General features: G+C 38.5%; 1 protein-coding gene across 2 annotated transcripts in view; it reads left to right on the forward strand.

The window, feature by feature from the left end:
• The window catches only part of PLCB1 (phospholipase C beta 1), an 863,926-nt gene that overhangs the window by 630,082 nt on the left and 221,052 nt on the right, over positions 1-12,792 (forward strand). The window lies entirely within an intron of this gene.

Consider the following 12,792-nt stretch of genomic DNA (forward strand, 5'->3'; position numbering starts at 1 on the left):
GTTGTATGAAACTGTCATTTACGTAGGTTAAAAATGCCAGATTTTAACAATTTTGTATGATTCGACCTAAGCAGATAGAAGAATCAAAATTATGCCATCCTTGGTGATCTTCCAGATTCAAAACCATTTCTCTTCTATTTTGAATCACTAATTATCAAAGTAAGTCCTGACTTTGTACCAACTGTGCACAGAGAATCATGGTAGTTCCCAAGGATGACAAAGAGACATGAATGTCCTACTCTGGAGTAGTGTATGCCTGCTGTTCAAGGGGTGAATGGTCTTATTTTCTGTTACATTATGATCTACTTGAAAGCAGAGGCTTTGCTCTGCTTTATATTTCTCTGTATTCGTTACATTGCAGAGATTCAATAAATGTTAAGTGAGTCGAAGGTAAGCAGACAGAGGAGAAGGAAGAGATGAGGGAGAGAGGAATGGAAACTCATTTGAGAAGAAGCTGGCAAAATGGCATTAATCAGAGTAAAATGATTATTGTACTCAATGCAGATGAAGGATGACCCCAAACTTCAAATGACAAACTGAAAATCACTTTACAAAAAAATAAGTAAAAATAACACCCATTTTTTTCTATTTTAAAAAGTCCTAGTGAGGCAGAGCATGGAAAGACCCAGGACCTGGCGCCCCAGTAGCCCTGATCCTAGCAAGGCTATTTAACCCTGGCTTCTAAAGCTTAATTTAAGCATCCCAGATCTTTATCTTTTGTACTCCTGCTATATGATCTTTATTCCTACTAATAAAAGGGATGAAGTAGAAAACTAGGAAGAAATCCAATTATTTAAATAAATGTTTTATCTCTACATGTTTTAAGTTTCAAAATATTGTTGGAAACTACCTACTGAAATAACTATGGTCCTAAGTGGCATTGACTTTAGTTTGCTTACAAAAATTGAAACCAGTCTGAAAAAATATAGGCATTCCACTGTAAATGAATTTCAAAGGAAGGCTTCAAAGGTAGTAACTGAAGAGTACTCATCAATCAGCATGATTGAAATGATCACCCTGGTAGGTGACGGTTATTTGAAGATACAAACTATTGCCTCTATTAGGAATTGGTCACACAAATACACCAGTGTGAGGAATGTTGTGTCACATTTCTCATTTCTAATGCAAGAGAAATATCTTAGCACTTTTTCCTCTTGTAATTATGGATATTAATCAAGGTGCATGTTAGAGTAGATTTTTATGCAGTTTGTAGATCAGATAATTGTTCCTATTTAAGATTTCCATTTAAATAGCTCCACTCATTCAAAGCCAATAACCAGATTTCTTCTTTTCATTTATTTATTAATTCCTGGAAAATATAAAAGATGATTTAACTATACTGTTTCTAGAATTAGGGAATGTACTGATCAGTTATTTTGAGAAATTTATTGGATGTAAAAAGATTTACACTGTGAGTAAACAGTTTTTCCATTTACAGGTGATGTATCTCTTATCATTCAAGGATAGTTCAGTTCAGTTCAGTTCAGTCGCTCAATCGTGTCCAACTATTTGCAACCCCATGAATCACAGCACTCCAGGCCTCCCTATCCATCACCAACTCATGGAGTTTACTCAAACTCATGTCCATCGAGTCGGTGATGCCGTCCAACCATCTCATCCTCTGTCATCCCCTTCTCCTCCTGCCCCCAACCCCTCCCAGCATCAGTCTTTTCTAGTGAGTCAACTCTTTGCATGAGGTGGCCAAAGTATTGGAGTTTCAGCTTTAGCATCACTCCTTCCAATGAACACCCAGGATTGATCTCCTTTAGAATGAACTGGTTGGATCTCCTTGCAGTCTAAGGGACTCTCAAGAGTCTTCCCCAACACCACAGTTCAAAAGCATCAATTCTTCGGCACTCAGCCTTCTTCACAGTCCAACTCTCACATCCATACATGACCACTAGAAAAACCATAGCCTTGACTAGATGGACCTTTGTTGGCAAAATAATGTCTCTGCTTTTGAAAATGCTTTCTAAGTTGGTCATAACTTTTCTTCCAAGGAGTAAGCATCTTTTAATTTCATGGCTGCAATCACCAACTGCAGTGATTTTGGAGCCCAAAAAAATAAAGTCTGACACTGTTTCCACTGTTTCCCCATCTATTTGCCATGAAGTGATGGGACCAGATACTATGATCTTAGTTTTCTGAAGGTTGAGCTTTAAGCCAACTTTTTCACTCTCCTCTTTCACTTTCATCAAGAGGCTTTTTAGTTCCTCTTCACTTTCTGCCATAAGGGTGATAATGCTCAAATCAATAAAAATGAGAATTATTTGCTATGTGTTTTTTTCCAAAAGAAAAAAATTTAATGAGTGGCGTTTGTTTATAATTTTGTTAGTCTTTTTAATTTGTAATATTTTATAATCTGGATTCTCACCTCTGCTTATTTCCTCTTCTTGTTTGTTTCGATAAATTTATTTATTTTAGTTGAAGGCTAATTACTTTACAATATTGTAGAGGTTTTTGCCATACACTGACATGAATCAGCCATGGGTGTACATGTGTTCCCCATCCTGAACCCCCCTCCCACCTCCCTCCCCATCCCATCCCTCAGGGTCATCCCAGGCCACCAGCCCTGAGTGCACTTTCATGCATCAAACCTGGACTGGCAATCTATTTCACATATGGTAATAAACATGTTTAAATGCTATTCTCTCAAATCACCCCACCCTCCCCTTCTCCCACAGAGTCCAAACGTCTGTTCTTTACATCTGTGTCTCTTTACTGTCTCGCATATAGGGTCATCGTTACCATCTTTCTAAATTCCATATATATGCGTTAATATACTGTATTGGTGTTTTTCTTTCTGACTTACTTCACTCTGTAAAATAAGCTCCAGAACTGGATCCTCATTAGAACTGATTCAAGTGCATTCCTTTTAATAGCTGAGTAATAGTCCATTGTGTATACATACCACAGCTTTCTTATCCATTTGTCTGCTGGTGGACATCTAGGTTGCTCCCATGTCCTAGCTATTGTGAACAATGCTGCGATGAACATTGGGGTTCACATGTCTCTTTCAATTCTGGCTTCCTCGGTGTGTATGCCCAGAAGTGGGATTGCTGGGTCATATGGCAGTTTTATTTCCAGGTTTTTAAGGAATCTCCACACTGTTCTCCATAGTGGCTGTACTACTTTGCATTCCTGCCAACAGTGTAAGAGAGTTCCCTTTTCTCTGCACCCTCTCAGCATGTATTGTTTGTAGACTTTTTGGTAGCAGCCATTCTGACTGGTGTGAAATGGTAGCTCATTGTGGTTTTGATTTGCATTTCTCTGATAATGAGTGATGTTGAGCATCTTTTCATGTGTTTGTTAGCCATCTGTATGTCTTCTTTGGAGAAATGTCTATTTAGTTCTTTGGCCCATTTTTTGACTGGCTTGGTTATTTTTCTGGTGTTGAGCTACATGAGCTGCTTGTATATTTTTGAGGTTAAGTCTTTGTCAGTTCCTTCATTTGCTATTATTTTCTCCCATTCTGAAGTCTGCCTTTTCACCTTGCTTATAGTTCCCTTCATTGTGCAAAAGCTTTTAAGTTTAATTAGGTCCCATTGGTTAATTTTTGCTTTTTTTCCCATTACTCTGGGAGGTGTGTCATAGAGGATCCTGCTGTTATTTATATCAGAGAGTGTTTTGCCTATGTTTTCCTCTAGGAGTTTTATAGTTTCTGGTCTTATATTTAGATCTTTAATCCATTTTGAGTTGATTTTTGTGTATATTGTTAGAAAGTGTTATAGTTTCATTCTTTTATAAGTGGTTGACCAGTTTTCCCAGCACCACTTGTTAAAGAGATTGTCTTTTCTCCATTGTATATTCTTACTCTTTTGTCAAAGATAAGGTGTCTATAGGTGCATGGATTTGTCTCTGGGCTTTCTATTTTGTTCCATTCATCTATATTTCTGTCTTTATTCCAGTACCATACTGTCTTAATGACTGTAGGTTTGTAGTATAGTCTGAAGTCAGGAAGGTTGATTCCTCCAGTTCCATTCTTCTTTCTCAAGATTGCTTTTGCTATTTGAGGTTTTTTATATTTCCATGAAAATTGTGAAATTATTTGTTCTAGTTCTCTGAAAAATACCGTGGTAGCTTCATAGGGATTGCATTGAATCTATAAATTGCTTTGGGTAATATACTCATTTTCACTATATTGATTCTTCCAATCCATGAACATGGTATATTTCTCCATCTATTTGTGTCATCTTTGATTTCTTTCATCCGTGTTTCATAGTTTTCTATATATAGGTCTTTTGTTTCCTTAGGTAGATTTATTCCTAAGTATTTTATTCTTTTTGTTGCAATGGTGAATGGAATTGTTTCCTTAATTTCTCTTTCTGTTTTCTCATTGTTAGTGCATAGGAATGCAAGGGATTTCTGTGTGTTAATTTTGTATCCTGAAACTTTACTATATTCATTGATTAGCTCTAGTAATTTTCTGGTGGAGTCTTTAGGGTTTTCTATGTAGAGCATCCTACATCTGCAAACAGTGAGAGTTTTAGTTCTTCTTTTCCAATCTGGATTCCTTTTATTTCTTTTTCTGCTCTGATACCTGTGGCTTAAACTTCCAAAACTATGTTGAATAGTAGTGGTGAGAGTGGGCACCCTTGTCTTGTTCCTGACTTTAGGGGAAATGCTTTCAATTTTTCACTATTGAGGATAATGTTTGCTGTGGGTTTATCATATATGGCTTTTATTATGTTGTGGTATGTTCCACTATTCTCGTTTTCTGGAGGGCTTTTATCATAAATGGATATTGAATTTTGTCAAAGGCTTTCTCTGTATATATTGAGATAGCCATATGGTTTTTAATCTTTCAATTTGTTGATGTGATGTATCACAGTGATTGATTTACAAATATTGAAGAATCCTTACATCCTTGGGATGAAGCCCACTTGGTCATGATGTACAATCTGTTGTTGGATTCTTTTTCCTGGAATTTTTTTTAAGGAATTTTGTATCTATGTCCATCAGTGATATTGGCTTGTAGTTTTCTTTTTTTGTGACATCTTTATCTGGTTTTGGTATTAGGGTGATTGTGGCCTCATAGAATGAGTTTGGCAGTTTACCTTCCTCTGCAATTTTCTGAAAGAGTTTGAATAAGATGGGTGTTAGCTTTTCTCTAAATTTTTGGTAGAATTTACCTGTGAAGCCATCAGGTCCTGGGCTTTTGTTTGTTGTAAGATTTTTGATTACAGTTTCAAATTCCATGCTTGTGATGGGTCTGTTAAGATTCTCTATTTCTTCCTGGTTCAGTTTTGTCCATTTCTTCCAAGTTGTCCATTTTACTGGCATATAGTTGCTGAATGTAGTCTCTTATGATCCTTTGTATTTCTGTGTTATCTGTTGTGATTTCTCCATTTTCATTTCTAATTTTGTTGATTTGATTCTTCTCACTTTTTTTCTTGATGAGTCTGGCTAATGATTTCTCTATTTTGTTTATCTTCTCAAAGAATCAGCTTTCTGTTGATTTTTGTTATCATCTCCTTTGTTTCTTTTTCAATTATTTCTTCCCTAATTTTATGATTTCTTTCCTTCTACTAACCCTGGGGCTCTTCATTCCTTCTTTTTCTACTTGCTTTAGGTGTAAAGTTAGGTTATTTCTTTGATTTTTCTCTTGTTTCTTGAGGTAAGCTTGTACTGTTATGAACCTTCTCCTTAACACTGCTTTTACTGAATCTCATAGGTTTTGGATTGTTGTGTTTTCATTTTCATTCATTTCTATGCATAGTTTGATTTCTTTTTTTATTACTTCTGTAATTTGTTGGTTATTCAGAAGTGTGTTGTTTAGCCTCCATATGTTTGTATTTTTAATAGATATTTTTCCTGTAGTTGACATCTAATTTTGCTGCATTGTGATCAGAAAAGATGCTTGAAATGATTTCAATATTTTTGAACTTACCACGGCTAGATTTACGGCCCAGGATGTGATTTATTCTGGAGAAGGTTCCATGTGCACTTGAGAAAAAGGTGAAATTCATTGTTTTGGGGTGAAATGTCCTATACATATCAATTAGGTCTAACTGGTCCATTGCATCATTTAAAGTTTGTTTCCTAGTTGATCTATCCATAATTGTTAAAGTGAAAGTGAAGTCACTCAGTCATGTCCAACTCTTTGTGACCCCATGGACTGTGGCCTACCAGGCTCCTCTATCCATGGGATTTTCTAGGCAAGGGTACTGGAGTGGGTTGCCATTTCCTTTTCCAGGGGATCTTCATGACCCAGGGATTGAACCCAGGTCTCCTACATTGCAGGCAGACGCTTTACCATCTGAGCCACCAGGGAAGCTGGTTTATCCATAGGTATGAGTGGGGTATTAAAATCTCCCACTATTATTGTGTTACTGTGAATTTCCCCTTTCATACTTCTTAGCATTTACCTTACATATTTGCAGTGTGCTCCTATGTTGGGTGCATATATATTTGTAATGGTTATATCTTCTTCTTGGATTGATCCTTTGATCATTATGTAGTGTCCTTCTTTGTCTCTTTTCACGCCCTTTATTTCAAAGTCTATATTATCTGATTTGAGTATTGCCACTCCTGCTTTCTTTTGATCTCCATTTGCGTGAAATATTTTTTTCCAGTCCTTCGCTTTCAGTGTGTGTGTGTCCCTTGTTTTGAGGTGGGTCTCTTGTAGACAGCATACATAGGGGTCTTGTTTTTGTATCCATTCAGCCAGTCTTTGTCTTTTGGTTGGGGCATTCAACCCATTTACATTTAAGGTAATTATTGATAAATGTGATCCCGTTGCCATTTACTTTGTTGTTTTTGGCTCGAGTTTATAAACCTTTTTCTGTGTTTCCTATCTAGAGAAGATCCTTTGGCATTTGTTGAACAGCTGATTTTTCCTGACCAGGTTCTGAATTCTCTCAGCTTTTGCTTGTCTGTAAAGCTTTTGATTTCTCCTTCATATTTGAATGAGCTCCTTGCTGGGTTGTAGGTTTTTCTCTTTCATCACTTTAGGTATGTCCTGCCATTCCCTCCTGGCCTGAAGAGTTTCTATTGAAAGATCAGCTGTTATCCTTATGGAGATCCCCATTGTGTTATTTGTTGCTTTTCCCTTGCTGCTTTTAATATTTGCTCTTTGTGTTTGATCTTCATTAATTTGATTAATATATGTCTTGGGGTGTTTTGCCTTGGGTTTATCCTGTTTGGGACTCTCTGGGTTTCTTGAATTTGGGTGGCTATTTCCTTCCCCATTTTAGGGAAGTTTTCACTATTATCTCCTCGACTATTTTCTCATGGCCTTTCATTTTGTCTTCTTCTTCTGGGACTCCTATGATTCAAATGTTGGGGCATTTAACATTATCCCAGAGGTCTCTAAGGTTGTCCTCATTTCTTTTAATCCTTTTTATTTATTTTTTTATTCTCTGCTTCATTTATTTCCACCATTCTATCTTCTACCTCACTTATCCTATCTTCTGACTCAGTTATTCTACTGTTGGTTCCCTCCAGAGTGATTTTGGCCTCAGTTATTGCATTATTCATTATTGATTAATACTTTTTTATTTCTTCTAAGTCCTTGTTAAACAGTTTTTGCATCTTCTCAATCCTTGTCTCTAGTCTATTTATCTGTAATTCCATTTTGTTTTCAAGATTTTGAATCATCTTTACTATCATTATTCTGAATTCTCTTTCAGGTAGACTCCCTATCTCCTCCTCTTTCGTTTGGTTTGATGGGCATTTATCATGTTTCTTTACCTGCTGAATATTTCTCTGCCTTTTCATTTTGTCTAGGTTGCTTCTATATGGGGTGGTGTTTCTGTATGCTGTAAGTTTGTGGTTCCTCTTTATTGTGGAGTTTTATTGTGTACTAGTGGCTTGTCAAGGTTTCCTGGTTAGGGAAGCCTGCATCAGTGTTCTGGTGGGTGGTGCTAGATCTCTTCTCTCTGGAGTGTAATGAAGTGTCCAGTAGTGAGTTTTGAATTGTCTATGGGTTTGGTATGACTTTGGACAGCCTGTATTTTAATGCTCAGGGCTATGTTCCTACTGGAGAATTGGTGTGGTATGTCTTGCTCTGGAACTTGTTGGCTCTTGGGTGTAGCTTGGTTTCAGTGTAGGTATGGAAGCTTTTGGATGAGCTCTTGTTGATTAATGTTCCCTGGAATCAGGAGTTTTCTGGTGTTCTCAAGTTTGGGGTTTAAGCCTACTGCCTCTGGTTCTCAGTCTTATTCTTACAGTAGCCTCGAGACTTCTCCATCCATACATCACACATGTTAAAATATTTAGGTTAATGGAGAAAAGATTCTCCACAGTGAGGGACACCCAGAGACGTTCACAGAGTTACATGGAGAAGAGGAGAGGGAGGAGGGAGATAAAGGTGGCCAAGAGGAGAAGAGGGTAAATCAAAAGGGGAGAGAGCAATCTAGCCAGTAATCAATTCCCTATTTGCTCTCCACAGTCTGGAACACTCAGAGAGGTTCATGGAGTTACATAGAGAAGAGAAGAGGGAGGATGGAGATAGAGGTGACCAGGAGGAGAGGAGGGGGAGTCAAAAGGAGAGAGACAGATCTAGCCAGTAATAAATTCCCTAAGTGTTCTACATAGACTGGAACACCCAGAGAGATTCACAGAGTTAAGTAGAGAAGAGAAGGGGCAGGGAGGAGATATAGGTGACCTGGGGAGAAAAGGGAGAGTCAAAAGGGGAGAGAGCAATCAAGCCAGTAATCACACCCCTAAGTAAAAATGGGTACTGAAGATTAGATTCTTAAAGGTACAAAATTGATAACAAATGCCAAAAAGCAAAGATTAAAAATGTAGAGTAGAGGTTAGACTCTCAAAAATACAATAATAAAAAACAAAAGAAAATTGCAAAAATTATAAAAATATATATATGAATTTGCTTTTAAAATGGGGTCTTTTTTTAAACAAGGTAATAGTAGGTTATAAAAATGAAAACTAAAGGAGTAATAAAGAACTTAAAAATTAAAAAATGATAATGTTAAAAACGTATCTAGGAATTTCTCTGGATCTATTGAGGGCAGTGTGGGTTCAGTTCAGTTTCAGATAGTTCCTTGTTCCAGCTTATACTTCTCAAGGTCTATAGGCCCCTTCCAATGTAGTCAATGCTAACTACAGGGTTTTAATCTGTTACACTTGTCACTTCCAGAGCGGTTCCCTCTCCTTTATTTATTTTGGCTTCTCTGTTTGCAAGTCTCTTCAGTGTCTAATTTCCACCCTGACACAAGGGGCAAATGTGGTCACTTATTTAGGCTCACTTGTTCAGTTGTGCTGTGGGGAAGAAGGAGCACTGCAAACAAATATACTGGCGTGTGTCGGGGGTGCTCGCAGTGCCTGGGCCACACTGGGTTTCCCCTGCTCATGGCATATGTGCTTTCCCAGTCTACACTGCTCAGGCTCCAGGTTGCTCTGCAGAGAACTGTCTAAAGTGGGCCCTAGGTTGTGTGCACTTCCAGGTCTAAGCTGCTCAGGTTCAGATTTTTGGGTACTCCACAAAGGCACAGATTCGGTTGGGCCTGCAATTTGCCCCCTTCCCAGGTCCTAGCAGCTCAGGCGACCAGGTGCTTGGTGAGTGCAGTCTTCCCAGCTGGGTGGGGCATTTTAACACCTCCCCTGTTCCAGCCTCTTGGTTTCCTGGGTGCATCGTGAGAGTGCCGTCTTAGGTGTGCCATGTGTCTCCTCTGGGAAGCTGATCTCTGCAACCCTCCTGGTGGATGTCAACCATCCAAAATCCCAGGAAGATGTGGTTAGCAACTGGGAGCCTGCTTGCAGTTTGGTGGAGGATGCCGTCTCTGGGGCCAAGATTGCCCCTTGCCTTCTGCCTCTGGCTGTTGCCCACCTGCCTCTCTGCCTCTGGCATGGGGTGGGCCAGTCTGTAGTTGGCTGGCTCTCCTCTAGTGATCACTCAGTCCTTTGTTCTATGAGCAGGCCAGGCTGTGCCTTAGATTTGAGCTTTTCACAGGAAAATTCTCTCCCTCTCTCTCTCTCTTTTTTTTTTCTCTCTCTGGCTATCCCACAGTTTGGGTTGCTATCTCACATTAGTTCCCTCAGGTTGTCCTCAGGGCATTCATGCCCAGTCCTTACCCTAAGCATGCAGACTGTGTCTCCCTGTTCAGCCCTTGCTTACTGGTGGTGAACGCAAGTGTCTGGGCTACTTCTCTGCTGGGAGTTGTGGTCAGGCACGAAGTCTAGGTTTGTTTGTTTTTTTTCCTTCCCCATCCCAGTTATGATGCCCTCTGAGATTCCAAAACTCCCCACAGACCTGCCAGTGGGAGGGTTTCCTGATGTTTGGAAACTTCTCCTTCAGGTTTCCCTCTCCAGGACAGGTCTCCATCCCTAACTCTTTTGTCTCTCTTTTTATCTTTTGTATTTTGTCCTACCTCCTTTCAAAGAGAATGAGCTGCCTTTCTGCATGCCTGGTGTCCTCCGCCAGCATTCAGAAGTTGTTTTGTGGAAGTTTCTCAGCATTCAAATGATCTTTTGATGAACTTCTGGGGGAGAAAGTGGTCTCCCTGTCCTACTCCTCTGCCATCTTAGGACCGCCCCCCTGCTATCATGTTTTTACCTCTGAGTTTGACATCTGGATGAAGAGAAGACAAACCATTGGTGAAAGAGTAAATTGCTAGAACTTTTAACAGAAAGCAAATTGATTATGTATATTAAAAGTCTGAAAAATATGCAGTCTTTGAACCAGCAATTCTATTGCAGAGGACTCACTCTGAGGAAAAAGTTTATACAAAGATTCAGCTACCAGAGTATTCAATACAATATTATTTATACTAGTGAAAAATGAGAACTCAAAAGATAATGGAATATTAGTTAGTCATGTTATAGCTGTATATATTTTATAATACAGAGATTTAAGCCTCTGCCTACAATGTGGGAGACCCAGGTTCGATCCTTGGGTCAGGAAGATCCCCTGGAGAAGGAAATGGCAACCCACTCCAGTATTCTTGCCTGGGAAATCCCATGGATGGAGGATCCTGGTGGCCTACAGTCCACAGGGTCGCAAAGAGTTGGACATGACTAAGCAACTTCACTTTCAAAATATTAATATTATATGATGATGTTCATAATATATTTTTCAGTGTATATATATATATATGATTGCATCTTGATAAAAGAACTATACATACATATGCATACACACATTTCTTCCTCTGGAAGTGTATATACTAAGATTTTAATAGTAATTCTCTCTGAATGAAGAGTTAGGCATGTTCAGAAAAGTTTCAGTTTTCTTCCCTCTCTGCTCATCTCATTTCCTAATTTTTCTTCCATAAACATATACTACTTTTATATTAATACAAAACTTTTTCAACAAGGAAAAAGAAATACTATCCTCAGATATGCAGATGACACCACCCTTATGGCAGAAAGTGAAGAAGAACTAAAAAGCCTCTTGATGAAAGTGAAAGAGGAGAGTGAAAAAGTTGGCTTAAAGCTCAATATTCAGAAAATGAATATCATGGCATCTGGTCCCATCACTTCATGGGAAATAGATGGGAAAACAGTGGAAACAGTGTCAGACTTTATTTTTCTGGTCTCCAAAATCACTGCACATGGTGACTGCAGCCATGAAATTAAAAGATGTTTACTCCTTGGAAGAAAAGTTATGACCAACCTAGATAGTATATTCAAAAGCAGAGACATTACTTTGCCAACTAAGGTCCGTCTAGTCAAGGCTATGGTTTTTCCAGTGGTCATGCGTGGATGTGAGAGTTGGACTGTGAAGAAAGCTGAGAGCTGAAGAATGGATACTTTTGAACTGTGGTGTTGGAGAAGACTCTTGAGAGTACCTTGAACTGCACGGAGATCCAACCAGTCCATTCTGAAGGAGATCAGCCCTGGGATTTCTTTGGAAGGAATGATATTAAAGCTGAAACTCCAGTACTTTGGCCACCTCATGCGACGAGTTGACTCATTGGAAAAGACTGTGATGCTGGGAGGGATTGGGGGCAGGAGGAGAAGGGGATGACAGAGGATGAGATGTCTGGATGGCATCACTGACTCGATGGACGTGAGTCTGAGTGAACTCCGGGAGTTGGTGATGGACAGGGAGGCCTGGCTTGCTGCGATTCATGGGGTCGCAAAGAGTCGGACACGACTGAGCGACTGAACTGAACTAAACTGAACATTTACCAGAAAGATGTTCTCTATTCACAAATGCACTGGTGGTTGTGTTTGTTTTGTTTCTTTGGTTGGTTGGTTGGGTTTTGAGGCTTTGATTGTTAATGAAGAAACAAGCTATGATGATGAACCAAAATCAGGAAGATGGCTCTCTCCATGTATTATTTAAAGACTACTTTAGTAACGATAAAGAATTATCTCAATATTCTGTATTAGTCACCTCAGAAATATTACAACAAAAGAAAAATTCTAAATAGAATCTGAGTAAACTAAAGTGTGAGTCATATTTCTTTCATTTGAAGTAAAGTCATTCTAAATAAGAAATGTTAAGGACCTTCATTTTTATGAACATTCAGATTTTTATTCCTTAGTTATGGTCATATTTATTTTCCTTTTCAGAGGAAAAAGATTATTATTTGAAAACATTTTCACTTTATTTTAAATAATAAAACCATGTGTGAATAAGTCTTTTGATCATAAAAGTAACATGTTTTTATGAGAGAACATTGGGAAATGTACCCTTAACTTTACTACCCAGAGATAAGCACTAAAAACAGTTTGGTGTCCATGCATAGGATTTTAACCGTTCTATATTTTAAAAACAGTTGATCCATGTTTAGGTATTTAAATTCTCTCAAAGTCTGTGAGACTCATGTAATTACATTTTTCTCTATTATTTCTGGCATTTGGGGATAAATATAGTAAAGCAGG

The sequence above is a fragment of the Capra hircus genome, chromosome 13 (assembly GCF_001704415.2).
Source record: "Capra hircus breed San Clemente chromosome 13, ASM170441v1, whole genome shotgun sequence".
NCBI classification, from domain to species: Eukaryota; Metazoa; Chordata; class Mammalia; order Artiodactyla; family Bovidae; genus Capra; species Capra hircus.